Source organism: Macaca nemestrina, chromosome 1 (assembly GCF_043159975.1).
Source record: "Macaca nemestrina isolate mMacNem1 chromosome 1, mMacNem.hap1, whole genome shotgun sequence".
Lineage (NCBI taxonomy): Eukaryota > Metazoa > Chordata > Mammalia > Primates > Cercopithecidae > Macaca > Macaca nemestrina.
In genome coordinates this window covers 77912094-77937416 of record NC_092125.1, presented here as the reverse complement: position 1 = coordinate 77937416, position 25323 = coordinate 77912094, and the positions used below count along the sequence as shown (strand labels likewise).

The following is a 25323-nucleotide window of genomic DNA, read 5'->3' as shown; positions in this document are numbered from 1 at the left end:
TGCTTTAGCAACAAGATTTTGCATTTTCTCTTTCTTCTCATTGCCAGTGTAAGTGATTTAATTTGTGTGAGCTGCTTTAGGAGATTTATCATACTGTTTTTATGGGCAAATACTTTCCCGGCTACAGACAATTGGAATATAACTTATTTGTGTGCTGGAGGCTTCCAGTGCTGGTTGGAAGGATTTTAATTGTGCTGGAAATCAGTACTCATTACTCCTGGTGAATATTTTTATTTTTTTAATCCTTCAGGAAATTTCCAGTGCTTTGGCTAAGTGGCTGATAGGGAATCTAAGCCTTTGGCCACAGCTACGTTTCCCTTTTCTTCTCTGTCTCCTTTTCCCTCTGGTTCCTCTCCCAGGATCTTGGGTATTTCTCTGGGCAAATGAGCCTGCTTGAATGACTTCTATGTGGGGCTGCTGTTTTGATGCTGCCTTTAAAAAAAATGTCAATTCAATAATTTTACCAAAGAAATATTTTTATAGTAAGCAATTGGTTACTTAAAGTGAAAGTTATTTAACCAGTAACCTTAATCTAATTCATAGAGTAAGCCTATAACATTTCCCATTTCCATGGCCTCCTGTTTTCTCCTCATCCCTACCAGTAACAGGTATTATTGTTATTTTTAATCTTTTGTCAGTCTGATAAATTTTAAGTGTTATTTTCTTGTCTTTCCTAATAAATTTATATCTATTTTCACATGTTTGATGGCTGTTTAGAACTGTTCTTCTCTGGATTATCTATATATCCTTGGCCTGCTTTCTATTAGTTTGTCTTCCTGACAATTTGGAAGAGCTTTTTAAAAATAAATACACTCTGGACATTAGCCTGAATGTGTTCTGTTTGGTGAACAAATAGTCTCTCTCTGAGTTTCCAGTCTTGTTAAAATGGCATCATCCAGCCTTATGCTGACTTAGATGACTAGAATGGTTTTTCTTGCAAGATTGTGGTTTGCACATATGTTTAAGCCATTAATTCATATGAAATTCAGTTTTGTATGTTATATAGAGGACCACTTTTATTTTCTTCTGGATACATGGCCGCTTATGGCAGCAGCATTAATTAAATAAGCCACACCTTCCATGCCTTCATTCTATTTTCACCTCTTATTTGTACTGGGATCTATTTCTGTATTTACTATTCTGTTGTTGTGATTAGTGTGTCTATTTCTACCACTATCAAATTGATCTGATTATATTGGTTTTATAGTTTGCTCTGTGTCTTGTGTTTCCTTCTTTTTCATGCTAATTTTGGTTCTTCTTAGGCATTTACAAATCTATCTAAACTTTATTAGTTATCTAATTCCAAAATAACCCTATCTGTTGAGATTTACAAATCTATATAAACTTTAATAGTTATCTAATTCCAAAATAACCCCATCTGTTGAGATTCAAATTGGAATTGCCTTACATTACATATTCATTTGGGGGAGATTAATTTTTTAATAACAATAAGTATTTTTACTCGAGAACCATGTAAGGATAAATACAAATTAAAAGTAAGAAGCTTACTTCTCTCTGTAAAAATAAGGGAAGAAACTTCTTCCCCATACTCCTTTTCTTACAGAATTTCTTTATGAAATTCTCTTTTCAAAAGATATATGAGTCTGGAATTCAAGTGAGAAGTCTGGGCTAGAGCTATAAAACTGGGAGTCATTGGCATATACTATCTAAAGCCATAATACTGTTTGAGATCACTAATCAAGTGCAGAGGAAGGAAAAAAGGGACCAATATTAAGATATTGGGGAGTGAAAAAGAATGGCTAGATTACTGAGGAAAATTAGGTGATTATAGTTTCTTGGAACTAAGTGAAGAAAGTATGTGTTTCAAAGAAGAGGTAACGATCAGCCATGTCAAAATGCTGTTTACAGGCAAAGTAAGTGGATATTGGATTTAGGAACATGAAAGTCATTAGTGATCTTGACAAGAGGTCACCGATGGAGCAGAGTGTTAGAGGTGAAAGCTTGATTAGGATATTAGGATATGTTTAATGCAGACTTCGAGGATGACAATTAAATGTAATGTATGCTCCTCAATTGAATCCTGGATTAAAATGTCACCATCACTATCACCATCACCGATACTGTCATCACTATCACCATCACTGACAATAACCAAAAAATCTGTAATACAGAACATTACTGGGACAAATAGAGAAATTTAAATAGGGACTGTTAAATAATATTGTAGCAATGTTAAATTTTCTGATAGTGAGGACTGTAGGACTGTATTGCAGTCCTATAGGAAAATATTTGTAGGATATACATACTTAAGCACTGAAGGAATGACATAATGTTTATAACTGACTCTGAAATGGTTCCTCCAAAAGAATGTATATGTGTGTGTGCATATACTTCACACATAAATACATACATATGTATTTAAAATATGTATTTGTATATAAAGACTAGAGAGATATCATGAAAATGTGGCAAAATTTAATAATTAGTGTATGTAGGTGGAGGGTATATGGGTCTTCATTTTATTATTATTATGCTTTTTTGGTGAGCTTGGCATTTTCTAAATAAAAAGTTGTAAAGAGAAACATTGAGAATGGAAGAAGTGGAATTGAAAACAGTGCATATAATTTATGTTTTCATCTAGTGCACAAGTAAAGATACTAACTTTAGATGGGAGCACCAATTCCTCCTCTTCAGTAAAAGGCAGGAAAGTGGACTACATGAGTACAGATTTCAACAGATGCTGATAGATATAGTAGTGTGGGTCTGCTGAAATTTTCTTTTGGTTGTTCAACTTTCTTAGTGAAGTGGGAAATAAGATCATCAGCTGAACATAAGGATGGGTGAGGCTTAAGGAGAGAGAAGGGTGGAAGTGGGGAAGTGAAGGCACTAGAGAAATGTAGTTACTGGTTAGCGTTAAGGGGCCATCTGGGGTTCAACAACAAACAGACTTAAAGTAAGACCAGTCGGTGTGGCTGTGTGGTTTTCCTTAGTCAAATTCAGATACTTGGTTGAAGGTATAAAAGTTGAAGTGGATTTAGTCAGGGTTGTCGTTTCCCAAGAAAGAACAAAATTAGGACAAGAATCGTCAAAGGTGTATGCAAGGACATGATTATGATCACTCATGGAGTAAAGCTGGGAGAGGGGTGAGACCTGGTGAAAAAGTTGTATGATCAATGGATTGGAGATCCTGTTGAGGGAAAATGATAAAAGTTGGATACCAAAGAGAATTATCTTGAACAAGAGGAGGTAGTGGTCAGAGAGTGGGAGATATGAAATGGAATTTATGGAGGGGTTAAAGTTATTGCCAATAGTGAACTACTCATGTTTTTCTGGAATATATTCCTTACTCATAGTATAGTATTCATTGGATGGATTGCTAGATTTCTGTTTTATTTAGATACTTCGCATTTATATTTAAAAGTGAGATTATTTTTCCTTTTTTTTTTTTTTTTTTTTTTTTTGAGATGGAGTCTCGCTCTGTCGCCCAGGCTGGAGTGCAGTGGCGCAATCTTGGCTCACTGCAAGCTCTGCCTCCCGGGTTCATGCCATTCTCCTGCCTCAGCCTCCCGAGTAGCTGGGACTACAGGCGCCCAGCACCACGCCCGGATAATTTTTTGTATTTTTAGTAGAGACGGGGTTTCACCGTGTTAGCTGAGATAGTCTCAATCTCCTGACCTCATGATCCGCCTGCCTCGGCCTCCCAAAGTGTTGAGATTACAGGCATGAGCCACCGTGCCTGGCATATTCTTACTTGATTTTTATGTTCTGGCATTAGATATATTGGTCTAGTAAAGTGAATTGGGAAGCTTTTGATAATTTCAAGAACAGGTAAAGCTTAGCTGTTGACTTACCTGTCTTGTGCCCTTTTCCATAGTAGACTTAAATCACTTTCCAATTTCTTTCAATAGTTATTAGTCTATTCAAGTTTTCCATGCCTCTCAAAAATTATTTTGACATTACTAACAAATCATTTCTTTCTCATGGGTTTCAAAACTTGTTGCCACAGGGTTGTATGAAATATTCTAATTCTTTTTATCTCCTGAATCTGTAATTTTATCCCTTTTCTTATTCCTAATTTTGTCTATTTGTGCTATAATCAGGTACACAATGATATTATCTGTTTTATTTTTTTTCAAAGTAACCTTTTGTATTTATTTTATATGTCTACCAATTTTTATTCTCCATTAATAAAATATTTTAGATTTACTAATTCCTTTCTCCTGTGTGTTTTTTCCTTTATTTTAAGGATCTATTTTAAGTGTATTAAATGAGTGAACTGACTGGGCATAGGGGATCATGCCTGTAATCCCAGCACTTCGGGAGGCCAAGATGGGAGGATTTCTCGAGCCTAGAAGGAGTTTGAGGACAGAAACATGCCAAGACATTGCCTTTCCAAAAAACCAAAACCAAAACAAAAAGTATGAACAAGGATTCTATTTTTATATCTATTTTTAAATTACAAAGACATTTAGAACTGTGCATTTAATTTTTGCTTAGTGTCAAAGAATTTGAAACAAACTCCTTTTCATTGCTCTTCAGATAGTTTGTGAATCAGACTGTCTGTTTAAGCATTGTCTAGATATTTGTGGATAAATTTTCAACTACTTGATATTTTTGGCACCAACTTTTTATTATTTGTAATTGTATTATATTATTATCAGAAAATATGGCTTATAAAATTTATAGTACATTTAGCCTGTGAGTTTTCTTTTGTAGCCAAGTACATAACTTGCTTTTGTAAATGTTCCTTCAATATATGAAATAAATATGTATTCACTATTCAAGGAATGTAATTTTTTTTTAAATTTATTTATTATTATTATACTTTAAGTTGTAGGGTACATGTGCATAACGTGCAGGTTTGTTACATATGTATACTTGTGCCATGTTGGTGTGCTGCACCCATCAACTTGTCATTTACCTCAGGTATAACTCCCAATGCAACCCCTCCCCCCTCCCCCCTCCCCATGATAGGCCCCGGTGTGTGATGTTCCCCTTCCTGAGTCCAAGTGATCTCATTGTTCAGTTCCCACCTATGAGTGAGAACATGCGGTGTTTGGTTTTCCCTCTTGTGATAGTTTGCTAAGAATGATGGTATCCAGCTGCATACTTGTCCCTACAAAGGACACAAACTCATCCTTTTTGATGGCTGCATAGTATTCCATGGTGTATATGTGCCACATTTTCTTAATCTAATCTGTCACTGATGGACATTTGGGTTGATTCCAAGTCTTTGCTATTGTGAATAGTGCTGCAATAAACATACGTGTGCATGTGTCTTTAGAGCAGCATGATTTATAATCCTTTGGGTATATACCCAGTAATGGGATGGCTGGGTCATATGGTACATCTAGTTCTAGATCCTTGAGGAATCGCCATACTGTTTTCCATAATGGTTGAACTAGTTTACAATCCCACCAACAGTGTAAAAGTGTTCCTATTTCTCCACATCCTCTCCAGCACCTGTCGTTTCCTGACTTTTTAATGATTGCCATTCTAACTGGTGTGAGATGGTATCTCATTGTGGTTTTGATTTGCATTTCTCTGATGGCCAGTGATGATGAGCATTTTTTCATGTGTCTGTTGGCTGTATGAATGTCTTCTTTTGAGAAATGTCTGTTCATATCCTTTGCCCACTTTTTGATGGGGTTGTTTGTTTTTTTCTTGTAAATTTGTTTGAGTTCTTTGTAGGTTCTGGATATTAGCCCTTTGTCAGATGAGTAGATTGCAAAAATTTTCTCCCATTCTGTAGGTTGCCTGTTCACTCTGATGGTAGTTTCTTTTGCTGTGCAGAAGCTCTTTAGTTTAATGAGATCCCATTTGTCAATTTTGGCTTTTGCTGCCGTTGCTTTTGGTGTTTTAGACATGAAGTCTTTGCCCATGCCTATGTCCTGAATGGTACTACCTAGGTTTTCCTCTAGGATTTTTTATGGTATTAGGTCTAACATTTAAGTCTCTAATCCATCTTGAATTAATTTTCTTATAGGGAGTAAGGAAAGGATCCAGTTTCAGCTTTCTACTTATGGCTAGCCAATTTTCCCAACATCATTTATTAAATAGGGAATCCTTTCCCCATTTCTTGTTTCTCTCAGGTTTGTCAAAGATCAGATGGCTGTAGATGTGTGGTATTATTTCTGAGGACCCTGTTCTGTTCCATTGGTCTATATCTCTGTTTTGGTACCAGTACCATGCTGTTTTGGTTACTGTAGCCTTGTAGTATAGTTTGAAGTCAGGTAGCGTGATGCCTCCAGCTTTGTTCTTTTGACTTAGGATTTTCTTGGAGATGCGGGCTCTTTTTTGGTTCCATATGAACTTTAAAGCAGTTTTTTCCAATTCTGTGAAGAAACTCATTGGTAGCTTGATGGGGATGGCATTGAATCTATAAATTACCTTGGGCAGTATGGCCATTTTCATGATATTGATTCTTCCTATCCATGAGCATGGTATGTTCTTCCATTTGTTTGTGTCCTCTTTTATTTCACTGAGCAGTGGTTTGTAGTTGTCCTTGAAGAGGTCCTTTACATCCCTTGTGAGTTGGATTCCTAGGTATTTTATTCTCTTTGAAGCAATTGTGAATGGAAGTTCATTCCTGATTTGGCTCTCTGTTTGTCTGTTACTGGTGTATAAGAATGCTTGTGATTTTTGCACATTAATTTTGAATCCTGAGACTTTGCTGAAGTTGCTTATCAGCTTAAGGAGATTTTGGGCTGAGACAATGGGGTTTTCTAAATATACAATCATGTCATCTGCAAACAGGGACAATTTGACTTCTTCTTTTCCTAACTGAATACCCTTGATTTCTTCTCTTGCCTAATTGCCCTAGCCAGAACTTCCAACACTATGTTGAATAGGAGTGGTGAGAGAGGGCATCCCTGTCTTGTGCCAGTTTTCAAAGGGAATTTTTCCAGTTTTTGCCCATTCAGTATGATATTGGCTGTGGGTTTGTCATAAATAGCTCTTATTATTTTGAGGTACGTTCCATCAATACCGAATTTATTGAGCGTTTTTAGCATGAAGGGTTGTTGAATTTTGTCAAAAGCCTTTTCTGCATCTATTGAGATAATCATGTGGTTCTTGTCTTTGGTTCTGTTTATATGCTGGATTATGTTTATTGATTTGCAAATGTTGAACCAGCCTTGCATCCCAGGGATGAAGCCCACTTGATCATGGTGGATAAGCTTTTGGATGTGTTGCTGAATCCGGTTTGCCAGTATTTTATTGAGGATTTTTGCATCGATGTTCATCAGGGATATTGGTCTAAAATTCTCTTTTTTTGTTGTGTCTCTGCCAGGCTTTGGTATCAGGATGATGTTGGCCTCATAAAATGAGTTAGGGAGGATTCCCTCTTTTTCTATTGATTGGAATAGTTTCAGAAGGAATGGTACCAACTCCTCCTTGTACCTCTGGTAGAATTCAGCTGTGAATCCATCTGGTCCTGGACTTTTTTTGGTTGGTAGGCTATTAATTATTGCCTCAATTTCAGAGCCTGCTATTGGTCTATTCAGGGATTCAACTTCTTCCTGGTTTAGTCTTGGAAGAGTGTAAGTGTCCAGGAAATTATCCATTTCTTCTAGATTTTCCAGTTTATTTGCGTAGAGGTGTTTATAGTATTCTCTGATGGTAGTTTGTATTTCTGTGGGGTCGGTGGTGATATCCCCTTTATCATTTTTAATTGCGTCGATTTGATTCTTCTCTCTTTTCTTCTTTATTAGTCTTGCTAGTGGTCTGTCAATTTTGTTGATCTTTTCAAAAAACCAACTCCTGGATTCATTGATTTTTTGGAGAGTTTTTTGTGTCTCTATCTCCTTCAGTTCTGCTCTGATCTTAGTTATTTCTTGCCTTCTGCTAGCTTTCGAATGTGTTTGCTCTTGCTTCTCTAGTTCTTTTAATTGCGATGTTAGAGTGTCAATTTTAGATCTTTCCTGCTTTCTCTTGTGGGCATTTAGTGCTATAAATTTCCCTCTACACCCTGCTTTAAATGTGTCCCAGAGATTCCGGTATGTTGTATCTTTGTTCTCATTGGTTTCAAAGAACATCTTTATTTCTGCCTTCATTTCGTTATGTACCCAGTAGTCATTCAGGAGCAGGTTGTTCAGTTTCCATGTAGTTGAGCAGTTTTGATTGAATTTCTTAGTCCTGAGTTCTAGTTTGATTGCACTGTGGTCTGAGAGACAGTTTGTTATAATTTCTGTTCTTGTACATTTGCTGAGGAGTGCTTTACTTCCAATTACTTGGTCGATTTTGGAGTAAGTATGATGTGGTGCTGAGAAGAATGTATATTCTGTTGATTTGGGGTGGAGAGTTCTATAGATGTCTATTAGGTCTGCTTGCTGCAGAGATGAGTTCAATTCCTGGATATCCTTGTTAACTTTCTGTCTCGTTGATCTGTCTAATGTTGACAGTGGAGTGTTGAAGTCTCCCATTATTATTGTATGGGAGTCTAAGTCTCTTTGTAAGTCTCTAAGGACTTGCTTTATGAATCTGGGTGCTCCTGTATTGGGTGCATATATATTTAGGATAGTTAGCTCTTCCTGTTGAATTGATCCCTTTACCATTATGTAATGGCCTTCTTTGTCTCTTTTGATCTTTGATGGTTTAAAGTCTGTTTTATCAGAGACTAGTATTGCAACCCCCGCTTTTTTTTGTTCTCCATTTGCTTGGTAAATCTTCCTCCATCCCTTTATTTTGAGCCTATGTATGTCTCTGCGTGTGAGATGGGTCTCCTGAATAAAGCAGACTGATGGGTCTTGACTCTTTATCCAGTTTGCCAGTCTGTGTCTTTTAATTGGAGCATTTAGTCCATTTACATTTAAGGTTAAGATTGTTATGTGTGAACTTGATCCTGCCATTATGATAGTAACTGGTTATTTTGCTCGTTAGTTGATGCAGTTTCTTCCTAGCCTCGATGGTCTTTACATTTTGGCATGTTTTTGCAATGGCTGGTACCGGTTGTTCCTTTCCATGTTTAGTGCTTCCTTCAGGGTCTCTTGTAAGGCAGGCCTAGTGGTGACAAAATCTGTAAGCATTTGCTTATCTGTAAAGGATTTTATTTCTCCTTCACTTATGAAACTTAGTTTGGCTGGATATGAAATTCTGGGTTTAAAATTCTTTTCTTTAAGAATGTTGAATATTGGCCCCCACATGCTTCTGGCTTGGAGAGTTTCTGCCGAGAGATCTGCTGTTAGTCTGATGGGCTTCCCTTTGTGGGTAACCCGACCTTTCTCTCTGGCTGCCCTTAAGATTTTTTCCTTCATTTCAACTTTGGTGAATCTGGCAATTATGTGTCTTGGAGTTGCTCTTCTCGAGGAGTATCTTTGTGGCGTTCTCTGTATTTCCTGGATTTGAATGTTGGCCTGCCCTACTAGGTTGGGGAAGTTCTCCTGGATGATATCCTGAAGAGTGTTTTCCAACTTGGTTCCATTTTCCCCCTCACTTTCAGGCACCCCAATCAGACGTAGATTTGGTCTTTTTACATAATCCCATACTTCTTGCAGGCTTTGTTCATTTCTTTTTCTTCTTTTTTCTTTTGGTTTCTCTTCTCGCTTCATTTCATTCATTTGATCCTCAATCGCAGATACTCTTTCTTCCAGTTGATCGAGTCGGTTACTGAAGCTTGTGCATTTGTCACGTATTTCTCGTGTCATGGTTTTCATCTCTTTCATTTCGTTTATGACCTTCTCTGCGTTAGTTACTCTAGCCATCAATTCTTCCACTTTTTTTTCAAGATTTTTAGTTTCTTTGCGCTGGGTACGTAATTCCTCCTTTAGCTCTGAGAAGTTTGATGGACTGAAGCCTTCTTCTCTCATCTCGTCAAAGTCATTCTCCGTCCAGCTTTGATCCGTTGCTGGCGATGAGCTGCGCTCCTTTGCCGGGGGAGATGTGCTCTTATTTTTTGAATTTTCAGCTTTTCTGCCCTGCTTTTTCCCCATCTTTGTGGTTTTATCTGCCTCTGGTCTTGATGATGGTGATGTACTGATGGGGTTTTGGTGTAGGTGTCCTTCCTGTTTGATAGTTTTCCTTGTAACAGTCAGGACCCTCAGCTGTAGGTCTGTTGGAGATTGCTTGAGGTCCACTCCAGACCCTGTTTGCCTGGGATCAGCAGCAGAGGCTGCAGAAGATAGAATATTTCTGAACAGCGAGTGTACCTGTCTGATTCTTGCTTTGGAAGCTTCCTCTCAGGGGTGTACTCCACCCTGTGAGGTGTGGGGTGTCAGACTGCCCCTAGTGGGGGATGTCTCCCAGTTAGGCTACTCAGGGGTCAGGGACCCACTTGAGCAGGGAGTCTGTCCCTTCTCAGATCTCAACCTCCATGTTGGGAGATCCACTGCTCTCTTCAAAGCTGTCAGACAGAGTCGTTTGCGTCTGCAGAGGTTTCAGCTGTGTTTGTTATTGCCCTGTCCCCAGAGGTGGAGTCTACAGAGACAGGCAGGTTTCCTTGAGCTGCTGTGAGCTCCACCCAGTTCGAGCTTCCCAGCAGCTTTGTTTACCTACTTAAGCCTCAGCAATGGCGGGCGCCCCTCCCCCAGCCTCGCTGCTGCCTTGCCTGTAGATCACAGACTGCTGTGCTAGCAATGAGGGAGGCTCCGTGGGTGTGGGACCCTCCCGGCCAGGTGTGGGATATGATCTCCTGGTGTGCCTGTTTGCTTAAAGCGCAGTATTGGGGTGGGAGTTACCCGATTTTCCAGGTGTTGTGTGTCTCAGTTCCCCTGGCTAGAAAAAGGGATTCCCTTCCCCCTTGCGCTTCCCAGGTGAGGCAATGCCTAGCCCTGCTTCAGCTCTCGCTGGTCGGGCTGCAGCAACTGACCAGCACCGATCGTCCGGCACTCCCCAGTGAGATGAACCCAGTACCTCAGTTGAAAATGCAGAAATCACCGGTCTTCTGTGTCGCTCGCGCTGGGAGTTGGAGACTGGAGCTGTTCCTATTAGGCCATCTTGCTCCGCCCCCCCAAGGAATGTAAATTTTTATTCCATCTGAAAGTCAAGTATTATTTAATTTGCCTTTGACTTATTTGTTCACTATATACAACAAATTCTGTAATAAATGTATTAAAATAGCTTGTTATAATTGTATTTTAGTTGAATTCTTCTTTTATTTCTATTTTTGTATGCTTTACATATTTAACTTTTATTTTGTGATGTGTATAGGTTCATCACTATTTTATCTTCTTCATAAATTATGCCTTTATTTACATAATTTCTTATTCATTCTGTTTAATATTCTTATCTTTAAATTCTACTTGTGTGACATTTTTCTTGCCACTTCTCTTTTCTTTTTCTTGATATTTGCCTGATTTTTTTTTTAGCCTTTTGCTTTATTGTCAACCATTCTTTATTATTTTTTAAAGTATGTTTCTTATAAATAGAATATAGCTTTATTTTTGTATTTTAGCTTAACCTGTCCTCTTTTCTTGGTTTGTTGTTGTTGTTGTTTGTTTGTTTGTTTTTGAGACAGGATCTCGCTCTGCCACCCAAGCTGGAGTGCAGTGGCATGATCTCGGCTCACTGCAGCCTTGACTTCCTGGCTTCGCATGATCCTCCCACCTCGTCCTTACAGGCACATGCCCCCATGCCTGGCTAATTTTTTGTATTTTTTGTAGAGATAGGGTTTTATCACGTTGCACAAGCTGGTTTCAAACTCATGTAGTCTCTATTTTTTAAAAGGGAGAATTTAGTTCTTTTCTGTTGATTGTAAAGTCTTACATACGTGCCTTGTCCTCATACGTCTTCCCTCTCTGGATGCCGTCAGACGGTTGTTCTATGTTGTGGATTCCTTGAGGATCAGGTCTGGTTGTAGGCATACTACACTACATATGGTTGCAATTCTACCAGTAGACAGCAGGCTGCTGGAATGTCCTTTCTCCCAGGTCTTGTATTCTTTCAGCCTCAGGGATGAGGACTCACTCCATTCCTTTAGCTTCTCTCTAGATTTCTTTAGGCCAACTCTCCAGGGAGAAATGCCAGCCCCAGTTTTCGCTTCTTAATTTTCTTCAGAGTCCAAGGTCTTATTTACACCTGGGTCATCATGGACTCCAGCAGCAGTTTGGCTCAAGAACTGTGTACAGACTGGAGTTAGGAGTGGAGAAGTTTTGAGGTGAGTTGAGGCTGTCATTTTCCAAATGTCTTCTAAGACCTGCCACTGATGTTTATAATGACAAATTTTTCTTCAGTTTTGACATATATGGTTTACCACACAGTAGGGTTGTATTTTGAGAAAACACTCACTAGTCTTCTCCTCTCTATATACTTTGGCTCATACTTAGACAAAGCACCTAACTGTAAATAGCCCAGTAGGGATACTGAACATCAATAAAATAAGAAAGAGCAAGTGGTTTATTTTTGTGGTCAAACTGCTTGGCATTAGTTTTTAGAAAATGCTTTTTAAGTACTTTATGCCCTCATACTCTTTAAACCAGTCAGAGGCTAAGGGGCAGTGTCAGAATGTTCTACTTTGGCTTGGGAAATTCTTCTTTCTTTTTCTATATTTTCTAGGAGTCCCTACTACTTCTACCATAAGCCTATCCATTCTGGGACTCTGACAATGGTTCTTAACTGTGATTGTGTATCAAGATCACTTATAGATTTCTTTTAAAGATACATATATCAGGGTTGTTTGACTGTAACTTTGTGTCCATAGAGTTCAAACGTTTTTTTTTTTTTTTCTTTTTGGTAAAGGCTCTTAGGTGACTGATATGTTCCCAGGGAATTATCTTCTCATCATTGCTATGCTCTTTTTCTTTCTTATTCCCCCTTTTCTTAAATACACCAAATCACTGACTTTCATTACTAGCACATTTCAAAGGCTTAAAGAGTTTTTCAAAAAGTCTGGACCTTCCTAATGTCAGACATGCATTGATGCTTCACGGCTACTGCACTTAGCATTATGAATTTGCTCTCTAGGGTGTGGTCTCAACTGTGAAAACAGATTGGACTTCACTCCCTTGTATATACATGGCTGGAAATGGGAGCAAGCATGGAAGCTGAAAGTTTTGAGCAGTAAATGTCCCTTTAAGTCTATGTCAGATAGCTTCTATTTGTGCCTCTAGATCCATTCTCCACTCTTATCTCCTTGCCCTCTGTTCCAGGAAGCTGACCTGCGTGGACTATAGCAATAAGTTCCCTTGCTTGATGAGGCTGGGCCAAATGGGAGCCCTGGCAAGAGAACAAGGTTGGTATATTCAGTTCCGTTTTTCCTTCTTTGTGAGGACCTTGAGCTGGCTGTGGCCTCAGCTGAAGATCTCTGTTCCTTTCAACATGACTTCCTCTACTTGGTATTTGTTTTCTGGGTTCCATCACTCTCTCCTTTCTCTTGCTCCTCTGGCCTAGGAGTAGTAATGGCTATGTGGTTATCTTGCTCTTCCCTGTACCTGATCTGTTTTTTGCAAATAGCTCCGTTGTAATTAAACCCTCTGCCCTGTCTTGGGTGTGTCATCTGACTCCTGGTGGGATGCCAACTGACTCTCCCTATTCCCCATGATAACAGTGACCCTGATCTCCCTGTTGCTTGGTAGGAAGTCATAAAAATGGGAGGATGGTCGTTAGTCTTTTTAGCAGATTCTGTGGTGTGTTGCCTAGACTTCCTCTTTCAAGACTTAAATACTCATTCCTCCAGTTGCTAAGTGGCTGACTTCCCTTCTGGAGATTGTCCTCCACTGAAGAGAACTGCCTCTACCAAGAATGCCTTTCCTGGGGTAATCTGCATCTGATGACTAGTCAAATGCAGTGTGGTGATCAAAGACATGGCTCCTTATGCCAATTTGGGATGACTGTGCGGGGCCATTCCAGCTCCTTTGCTGTGACTGTCCAGCTTTTCCCTCTGCCCAATCTTTCTTCCTTCACTCTCCAACAAGTTGATCCTGAGCATTCTAACCAACAAGCTTCCTGCACACAAATCTCTGAGTCAGAGTCTGAATTCCCCAGGGAGTCCAGCCTATCATACTCTTCAATCTGCAGCCCCGTCTCCCAGCCCTATCCCTCACAACTGTCTTCTTGATCTGTCTCCACCTGTCCTCATCCCTTACCTATGGGAGCAGACCTAGAGGGTCTTAACTTTGAAGGCAGTTTCCAACAGAAATGAAGGATACAAATATGAGGGAAGACTAATGAGAGTGATTCTAGGCATGAAAATATGTGGAGAACTGGGTGTGGGGAATCCCTTAGGGTGTCTCAAACTTCAAGATACAAAATTAACTTCCTAGAACCAGTGTGGAGAGAGGAAAGGGGACTAGAAACAACAAAGTAAGTACAAAGAAAAGTAGAAAGAGATGGTGGCTAAATGGACTATTTGAAGATTTGTTTTAAATTAAATGTTATTATGATTTTTAGAGATGTTGCCCAGGCTAGAAAGCAGTGGCTATTCACAGGCACAATAATAGCACACTATAGCCTCCAACCAGCCTCAAGTGACTTTCCCACATTGGCCTCCCAAGTAGCTGGGACTACAGGCATGTACCACCATGACCAGTTTTGGGGGATTGCTTTTGAAGGATAGACTGTCCCAAGATGGATTCAAGATGTTAAACTAAATAAAGCTGTGTACTCTGTCCCATCACCTGCTAAGGTCTGTCTAATCCAGATTTGTAGGCCTGCCCTCTGCAGTAAATGAGACATAGGAGTGGCAAGGGTAAATTCAGTTTCCATAATGGAAATTTGGCCTCTTCCTGGAGGGTGAAGTCTGAAAAACAAAGCTCTTTTTCCTTAAAGAGTTTATGGAAACTTCTTTGAGGAAATCATACATTTTGCCATTTTAAAGTATTGAGCAGAAAAAAGAGTACCCATTTTTAATTTTAAAAGGGCCCAGAACAGAGCCAAAAAGGAGCCTGTGATCCAACCCTGCACTGGTTTGGCTGGATTTTCAAGTTTATGAGCAAACCACCAATTTGTCACCAAAAGCAGATGGGTAGCATTGGACTCTTCTAGCCTGCTGGCTATTTCTGGGAAGGCAGACAGAGTCCCTATTCACTGCCTGCTTGGGAAAGCTTCGAAATCCTCCCCCACAGATATAATCCTCCTTGAGATTCTTCTGATGAGCTTGCCTCCCACCCAGGAGAATAAATTTTGGCCTAAAGGTGATTTAAGCCACAGTGTGGGCTTGATTAAGAAAAACGTCTATTTTATTACCAGTCAGATTTAATAAAAGGCAGTATGCTCTGATTAATAACTTGCAAAACACAAAGTGTTGTTGAAAGCTAGAAGGGAAAGGTTAGGACCACTTCCCGAAGGTGCTTGGAAAGAACATTGAATATATTTCCCCTATTCAATTGCCCTTTTATACTGAATCTGATTGCTGGACCTTGAACACTCTAAATACTACAAAATATACTCGACTTGCTTGACAGTAATTTAGTAGGGTTTGAGATTATTTTCTTAACTAATTTCCATAGCAGGAATCCAGTACCCTCAAGTATAGATGATGGGTTGATAAAGCTTTATCTTTAAACTTTCTATGGCCTCATTATTTGTTATTTACTTGATTTAATTTTTGTAGTCATATAATTTTACTATACTGCTTTCAGTTTCAAAATGTTAATCTTTTCTCAAACATATTCATTATTGACAAATAACACTTGTTTGCATTGATAATTAAATAATGATCTATTTAATGTTCGTCTTTCATACCAGACTACAAGCTCCAATGATTGATTTGCTCTTATTTCACAACATAGAGCCAGCACATAATAAGCATTATAAAAATAGTTTTTGAATAACAGAATGTATTTATATAGCACATTCTAATTTACAAAATGTTTTCACATACATTTTCTTATTTTGATTTTTACGAAGTACTGTTTTGTATAGTTTTGTTATCAGAAAGGAGTCCTGATTCAGACTTCAAGTGCAGGTTCTTGGATCTCATGCAAGAAAGAATTTGGGGTGAGTCCGTATGTAGCAGGACAAGTCGCAGACAAAACTCCTCAGACACTGAGTTAAAGAAGGAAGGGGTTCATTCGGCCGGGGGCATTGGCAAGACTCCTGTCTCAAGAGCCGAGCTCCCTGAGTGAGCAATTCCTGTCCCTTTTAAGGGCTCACAACTCTAAGGGGGTGCGTGTGAGAGGGTCGTGATTGATTGAGCAAGCAGCGGGTATGTGATTAGGGGCAGCATGCACCGGTAATTAGATCGTAACAAAACAGGATAGGGATTTTCACAGTCCATTTCTATACAATGTCTGTAATCTATAGATAACATAACTGATTAGGCCAGAGGTCGATCTTTAACTATCAGGCCCAGGGTGCGGCGCCGGGCTGTCTGCCTGTGGATTTCATTTCTGCCTTTTAGTTTTTCCTTCTTCTTTCTTTGGAGGTAGAAATTGGGCATAAGACAATATGAGGGGTGGTCTCCTCCCTTACATACAGTAAAGTGAAAGCAAGTTTATTAAGAAAGTAAAGGAATAAAGAATGGCTATTCCATAGGCAGAGCAGTGTCACGGGCTGTTCAACTAAGGATACATATAGCTATTTCTTGATTATATGCTAAACAAGGGGTGGATTATTCATAAGTTTTCTTGGAAAAGGGTGGGCAATTCCTGGAACTGAGGGTTCCTCCCCTTTTTAGACCATATAGGGTAACTGATGTAAACTTGTAAACTGTCATGGTGCGGGTGGTAGTGTCTTTTAGCATGCTAATGCATTTTAATTACTGTATAATGAGCAGTGAGGATGACCAGAGGTCACTGTTATCATCATCTTTGTTTTGGTGGGTTTTGATCAGCTTCTTTACCACATGCTGTTTTGTCACCTAGGTATTTGTGACCTGTACCTTGTGCCGACCTCCTATCTCATCCTGTGAGTTAGAATGCCCTAGCCTACTGGGAATACAGCCCAGTAGGTGTCAGCCTTTTTTTACCCAGTCCCTATTCAAGATGGAGTTGCTCAGGTTTGAACGCCTCTGACAGTTTGGGTAGATATTGCCATATGAATTTCACCAGCGAGGACACTGAAACTAAGATTAAGTAGTGTACTTATGATTAAGTGGTGCACTTATTGTCACAGGGCTACAAAGCAGTAAAGCAGTGGTTCTCAAAGTGTGATTCCTGGACAAGTAGCATTAGCATCACCTGGGAACTTGCTAGAACTGTCAGTTCTCAGGCTGCCTTCCAACATGAGACACACTGAATCAACTGAATTAGAAATTTTCTGGGTCTGGGTCTGGGTCTAGCAGTTTGTGTTTCCATAATTGCTCCCTGTGATTGTGATGCATGCACACAGTACATGTTGTGGTTTGAGAATCACTGGTGTAAAGGAAGAACTTTCACTATATCTTCTAAAAAACATAAAACAAAAAACAAAACAAAACAAAAAACCCAAACTAAAAGCATCTACTTTGACACTATGTCTTCTTAATCCAAAGTTATATTATCTTTGCCCTATCATTTTGGCACCCTAATACTATTTAAACATAAAAAGTTTCTGAAATTGAGGCAATAATTAATAGCCTACCAACCAAAAAAAGTCCAGGACCAGAAGGATTCACAGCCAAATTCTACCAGAGGTACAAAGAGGAGCTGGTACCATTCCTTCTGAAACTGTTTCAATCAATAGAAAAAGAGGGAATCCTCCCTAACTCATTTTATGAGGCCAGCATCACCCTGATACCAAAGCCTGGTAGAGACACAACAAAAAAAGAGAATTTTAGGCCAATATCCCAGATGAACATGTATGTGAAAATCCTCAGTGAAATACTGGCAAACCAAATCCAGCAGCACATCAAAAAGCTTATCCACACGGGTCAAGTGGGTTTCATCCCTGGGATGCAAGGCTGGTTCAACATATGCAAATCAATAAACGTAATCCATCACATAAACAGAACCAATGACAAAAAAACACATAATTATCTCAATAGCTGCAGAAAAGGCCTTTGACAAAATTCAACAGCCCTTCATACTAAAAACTCTCAATAAACTAGGTATCGATGGAACGTATCTCAAAATAATAAGAGCTACTTATGACAAACCCACAGTCAATATCATACTGAATGGGGAAAAACTGGAAGCATTCCCTTTGAAAATCAGCACAAGACAAGGATGCCCTCTCTCACCACTCCTATTCAACATAGTGTTGGAAGTTCTGGCTAGGGCAATAAGGCAAGAGAAAGAAATAAAGGATATTCAATTAGAAAAGGAGGAAGTCAAATTGTCTCTGTTTGCAGATGACATGATTGTATATTTAGAAAACCCCATCATCTCAGCCCAAAATCTCCTTAAGCTAATAAGCAACTTCAGCAAAGTCTCAGGATACAAAATCAATGTACAAAAATCACAAGCTTTCCTATACACCAATAATAGACAATCAGAGAGCTAAATCATGAGTGAACTACCATTCACAATTGCTTCAAAGAGAATAAAATCCCCTGGAATCCAACTTACAAGGGATGTGAAGAACCTCTTCAAGGAGAACTACAAACCACTGCTCAGTGAAATAAGAGAGGACACAAACAAATGGAAGAACATACCATGCTCATGGATAAGAAGAATCAATATCATGAAAATGGCCATACTGCCCAAAGTAATTTATAGATTCAATGCTATCCCCATCAAGCTGCCACTGACTTTCTTCACAGAATTGGAAAAAACTACTTTAAAGTTCATATGGAAGCAAAAAGAGCCCGCATTGCCAAGACAATACTAAGCCAAAAGAACAAAGCTGGAGGCATCATGCTACCTTACTTCAAACTATACTACAAGGCTACAATAACCAAAACAACATGGTACTGGTACCAAAACAGAGATATAGACCAATGGAACAGAACAGAGGCCTCAGAAACAATGCTACACATCTACAACCATCTGATCTTTGACAAACCTGACAAAAACAAGCAATGGGGAAAGGATTCCCTATTTAATAAATGATGCTGGGAAAACTGGCTAGGCATATGGAGAAAGCTGAAACTGGATCCCTTCCTTACACCTTATACAAAAATTAACTCAAGATGGATTAAAGACTTAAATGTAAGATGTAACAACAAAAAAACCCTAGAAGAAAACCTAGGCAATACCATTCAGGACATAGGCATGGGCAAAGACTTCATGACTAAAACACCAAAAACAATGGCAACAAAAGCCAAAATAGACAAATACTATCTAATTAAACTAAAGAGCTTCTGCAGAGCAAAAGAAACTCTCATCAGAGTGAACAGGCAACCTACAGAATGGGAGAAAATTTTTGCAATCTACTGATCTGACAAAGGGTTAATATCCAGAATCTACAAAAAACTTAAACAAATTTACAAGAAAAAACAACCTCATCAAAAAGTGGGCAAAGGATATGAACAGACACTTCTCAAAAGAAGACATTTATGCACCCAACAGACATATGCAAAAATGGTCATCATCACTGGTCATTAGAAAAATACAAATCAAAACCACAGTGAGATACCATCTCATGCTAGTGAGAATGGTGATCGTTAAAAAGGAAACAACAGATGCTGGACAGGATGTGGAGAAATAGGAACACTTTTACACTGTTGGTGGGAGTGTAAATTCATTCAACCATTGTGGAAGACAGTGTGGCGATTTCCCAAGGATCTAGAACTAGAAATACCATTTGAACCAGCAATCCCATTACTGGGTATACACCCAAAGGATTATAAATCATTCTACGATAAAGACAAATGCACATGTATGTTTATTGTGTCACTACTCATGATAGCAAAGACTTGGACCAAGCCAAATGTCTATCAGTGATAGACTGGATAAAGAAAATGTGGCACATATACACCATGGAATACTATGCAATCATAAAAAAGGATGCAGGGACATGGATGAAGTTGGAAACCATCATTCTAAGCAAACAATCACAAGGACAGAAAACCAAACACCGCATGTTCTCACTCATAGGTGGGAGTTGAACAATGAGAGCACAGGGACACAGGGAGGGGAACATCACACACCAGGGTCTGACAGGGGGTTGGGGACTGGGAGAGGGATAGCATTAGGAGAAATACATAATGTAAACGACGAGTTGATGGGTGGAGCAAAGCAACATGACACATATATACCTATATAACAAACCTGCATGTTGTGCACATGTACCCTAGAATTTAAAGTATAATAAAAATAACAAAAAGAATACCTTTTCCTACTCACTTGTAGTTTCCATTCACATGGAATATCTTTTTCTGTCCCTTCACTTTCTGCCTATTTGTGTCTTTATGTGTGAGGTGAGTCTCTTGTAGGCAGAATATGGCTGGGTGTTGTTTTTAATCCACTCAGTCATCTATACCTTTTAAATGAGGAATTTAATCCATTTGTATTCATGGTCATTATTGAGAGGTGAGGTCAATTTTACTATTTTCTGGCTCCTTTGTATGTTCTTTGTTTCTTAGTTTCTTTTATTTATATTTTTGCCATTGTGTAGTTTTCTGTAGTAATAAGGTTTGATTCCCTTGTCTTTCTCCTTTGGTATAGGGTCTACCAGTAAGGTTTATGGTTCTGCATATTTTCATGATGGTAGTTTTTATCTTTTCACTTTCAGATGTAAGAATTCCTTGAAAATTTTTTTAAGGCCAGTCTGGTGGTGATTAATTCCTTTAGTTTTTGCTTGTCTATGAAAGATTTTATTTTACCTTCATTTCTGAAGAATTGCTTTGCTGGGTATGATATTCTTGTTTGACAGTTTTTTTTGTTGTTTTCCTTCAGGACTTTGAATATAACATCCCATTGTCTCCTGGCCTGTAAGATTTCTGATGAGATATTTGTTGTTCGTCTACTGAGGATTGCCTTATATGTGACTTGATGCCTTTCTCTTCCTGCTTTTAGAATGTTTTCTTTGTCTTTGCCTTTTGAAAATTTGACTATAATGTACCCCAGAGAAAAACAATTTGGGTTAAATCTACTGGGGGGGATTTGAGGTCCCGAGACATGGATGTCCATCTCTCTCCCAAGACCTGGGAAATTTTCTGCTATTATTTTAATAATATTTTCCTCACCTTTGTCTTCTTTACTCCTGCTGGAACACTCATAATACAAATAGTTGTTTGCTTAATGGTATATCATAAATCTTGTTGCCTTTCTTTCTTCCTTCCTTTCTTCTTTTCTTTTCTTCTCCTCTCATGTTATTTCACAAGACCCATCTTTAAGTTCAGAAATTCTTTCTTCTGCTTGGTTACTGTGACTTTGAAGCTCTAGATTGTATTTTAAATTTTATTTATTGAATTCCTCATCTCTAGGATTTCTGTTTGGTTCTTTTTAATGATAACTATCTCTTTGTTAAATTTCTTATTCAAATAATCATTTGTTTTCCTGATTTTGTTGATTTATTTATATGTATTTCTTTGTATCTCACTGAATTTCTGTAAGGCTAGTCTTTCAAATTTTTTGGCATTTTATATATTTCCTTATGATTGGGATCTGTTACTTGAGAATTACTGTTTTACTTTGGAGGTGACATGTTTTCTTGCTTTTTCATGGTTGATACATTCATACATGGATTTCTATGCATCTGGTGGGAAATTTGCCTCTTCCGACTTTATGGTGTTGAAATAAGGTTTCATAGGGAAAACCTTATTCCTATGAATGAGGCTTGCGTCGTCAGTTTGGTGGGTGTGTGTTGGCCTTGGTTTTAGGTGGACATAGTTGTGTGGTGTCTTTGTAGTTTCTTCAGCTGTAATCCACACTAGTGGCATTTGGGAGTTTCTTAGTGGCCTAGGCTGGAAGAGTATATGGTGATGGTGGTTTAGCTTTGCAGGAGTAGGCTTGCTGAGTTGTTTCACAGATTGGAGGCACATATGTGCACATGGTGGGGTGGCCAACTTGGGGTCTGACTGACTGTGGTTGGGGCCATAGGGTTGTTACTCTGGCTGTGAGCAACTGGCTTGGGGATGCCTGCTCAGAGGGAGCCTGCAGGGCTGTTCCTCAGGCCTGCTATGTAGTTGTATGGCTGCTCAGCTGGCCTGTGGCTGTGTCTATTGGGTTTGAACCACTGATCTGTTTCTCACACCCAGGACACAGCTGCATGGTTGCTCAGTTGGCCTGGAAACATGTTTGCCAGGAGTGGCTTACCAGACTATTTCTCAGGCCCAGGACATGGCCACATGACTTATTCACTGGTCTGGGTGTGTTTCTGCTGGCTTGGCCCATGGAGCTATTTCTTGGGCCTGGGATGCAGACAAAGGGCTGCTCAGCTGACCTGAGGTGTATCTGCCAGGGGTGGCCCATGGGCTGTTTTTCTTTTTTTTTGAGACGGAGTCTCCCTCTGTTGCCTAAACTGGAGTGCAGTGGTGCCATCTCGGCTCACTGCAAACTCTGTCTCCCAGTTTCAAGCAATTTTCCTGCCTCAGCCCCACGAGTAGCTGGGATGACAGGCACCCACTACCACACCCAGCTAAGTTTTATATTTTCAGTAGAGACAGAGCTTCACCATGTTGGCCAGGTTATCTTGATCTCTTGACCTTGTGGTCTGCTTGCCTTGGCCTCCCAAAGTGCTGGGATTACAGGCGTGAGCCACCGCACCTCTCTGGGCTATTTTTCAAGTCCAAGATGGGGGCTCTTGGTTGCATGGTTGGCCTGGGGGCATTTCTGCCAGGGATGGGCTGTGGGGCCGTTTCTCAGGCCCTTACTGGGGTTTCAGGGCCATTGGAAAATCCCGGGATGTGTCTGCAGGAGGTGCTGTGGGGCTGTTTCTTAGGTCCTGAGCATGGGTATGCAGCTACTGCACTGGCCCAGGAGCATATCACCTGCTTGGAAGGTCTAGGGCCTCTCCTGCTTGTGGAAGGGTACAGCAGTTGGGCTGGCTCACAAATGTGTTTCCTGGGCAATGTTGACAAACTGTTCCTTCGCCTGGAAGTGCAGGTGATGGGGGTTGATTTTCCTGCTGTTCAGGACTAGAGTCATAACCAATCCTGGGTCCAAGTTCTGCACAGCTAAGGTTGCGATATTCAGCCACCTATGTGGGCTTGGCACAATGAAGATAAATCCTTAGGGCTGGAGAGGTGCAATGACTACTGGTTCCCCTGAGCAGGGTACACTCCAGAGGTGTGTGTAAGTTGCTGTAGTACAGCACCATCCTGGGAAAAGATCCCAAGATGGTGCTGTACTACAGCAGCTTAGCTCACAGGAGTTGGGGGATGGAAATGTATGCCTTGTGCTCCTAATCCAGGACAATGTAGCCACATGAATTCCTGGTAGCTCTCCAAACTGGGCTCAGTGAGTGTAAGGACTGTTGGTTCTTTCATTGTAAAGACTGTAGGCATGAATTTTGGTGACAGTGGAGGCTGGTGGAGATTTTTTGATTACCTTTTCTCTGTAACTGGATGTCCCTCCTGACTCTTGGCAGATCTGATCCTAGCAGGGGAGATGGGGCTGTAGAGGTCAGGTGCCTCCACACTGTCCTCCTGGATTTCTAGTTGCCACGGGTGCATCTCCACTCCCCTGCTGTACTCCAGTGCTTTCCCTTCAACACTCCTGTCAAATCTTAGCTGTTTATTCATTGCTTTGGTCCTTTCTTACTGAGACCTCCTTTTGACCCATGGATTATTCAGAAGTATGTTGTTTACCTTCCAAGTGCTAAGAGATTTTCTTCTTTATTTGTTGAATTTTAGCTTGATTCCACTGTGGTCAGAGGACACACTGTATAATTTTAAATCTTTTAAATTTATTTTCTTTAATAACCCCAAATACAGTCTTGGACACTTGAAAAATGTGAATTCTTCTGTTGTTGGATGGATTGTCTTATAAATGTCAAATTTTGTTGGTTGATGGTGCATTCATCTGCTTGGGCTGCCACAACAGAATACCACAGACTAGGTGACTTAAACAACAGACGTTTATTTTCTCACAGTTCTGGATGCTGGAAATCCAAGATCAAGGTGCTGGCATGTTTGGTGTCTCTTGATGCCTCTTTCTTTGGCTTGCAGGTGGCTGCCTCATTTCTGTGTCTTGGATTGGGAAAAACCCTCTCCAAATGTGTTTTTTCTCTACTCTCACACCACAGCATTCATCAAAATAGAAGAAGACTTCTGTAACCAAATGCATGTGGGTTTTTCCCCACATACCAAGCAGCAGACACCAATTCAGCCCTCACACAATCTACTCAGAGATAGTGTCAGATTCTACACCTTGGGGACTCAGTCCCCAAGACTGCCACCCATACCCACAGATTCCAGTTGCAAGTCTGGGCCTCCAGAAATTCTGGCCAACTGGCTTCAAGTTGGGGTTCTCATGACCCACTCTTTGAGTTCAATTAATCTGCTGAAGTGGCTCACAACTCAGGGAAACACTTTTGTTTACTAGTTTATTACAAAGGATATTGCAAAGGATACAGATGAAGAGATGCATAAGGTGACATATGGTGAAAAGGGCATGGAGCTTCCCTGTCCTCCATGGGTATGCTACCCTCCAGGAACCTCCATATGTTCAGGTATCAAGAAGCTCTCTCAACCCAGGCCTCTTGGGTTTTTATGGAAGCCTTTCTTTTCCCAGAGTATAAGGTGGGACCCTCACAGGGGAGGGTCTTAAGACCCACAATCAGAAAGGTAGGGAAAGATTACAGTCCTACCTTGGGACAGATGAAAGCAAGACAGGCAAGAAGTTCCATTTCCTGAGGCCTGCCTCTGAAGCCTAACACACCCAACATTACAACAAAAGACAGTAACAAGGGATATGGGAGTTATGAACCAGGACCCATGGATGAAAACATATATAAAAAACCTACATACATATATATGTTTCCTATATATCATAATACCACATATATATGTGTGTGTGTATATATATATATTTCCTATATATCTTAATACCACACTTCTCACATGGCCTGTTTTATGTGCACACACATCCCTGGTGTGTGTCTCACTCTGTATATTCTAATCTTCTCTCCTTAGAAGGACACCAATCAGATTGGATTAGGGGCCACCTTAACCGCCTCATTTCAATTAACTCTTTAAAAAATCAATATCCAAATAAAGTCACATTCTAAGATGCTGGATGTTAAGCCTTCAAAATACAAATTTTTGGGAAACACAGTTCTGTCCATAATAGATCGTTTTGTTGAATTCTTATATAGTTGTGCTGATTTTCTGTCAATTGTTGAGAAGAGGGTGCTGAAACTTTCAACTGTAACATCATGTGAGCTTATCTTTTTCTCCTTTCAATTCCATCAGTTTTTGCATCCCATATTTTCCAGCTTCATTGTTTGTTGCATGCACATTTAAGATTGCTGTACCTTCTTGGTTCATTGACCCTTTTCTAATATATAATATCCTTCGCTGTCGATGGTAATTTTCTTTGTTTGGAAATCTACTATCTGATATTAATATAGTCACTCCTGCTTTGATTAATGTTTGAATGATGTACAATAATCTCTCTTTATCCATGACCTCAGTTAGTCATGAGCAACCATGGCCTGAAAACATTAAGATATTTTGAGAAAGAG

At 39.7% G+C, this 25323-nt stretch overlaps 1 long non-coding RNA gene across 1 annotated transcript in view; it reads right to left on the bottom strand.

Annotated features, from left to right (window-relative positions):
- Window positions 1-233: 233 nt before the first annotated feature.
- LOC105493496 (uncharacterized) overlaps window positions 234-25323 on the bottom strand; it is a 52612-nt gene continuing 27522 nt past the window's right edge. The window contains exon 4 of the long non-coding RNA XR_011608747.1: window positions 234-432. This is a non-coding gene — a long non-coding RNA (uncharacterized lncRNA). The remainder of the gene's footprint in view (window positions 433-25323) is intronic.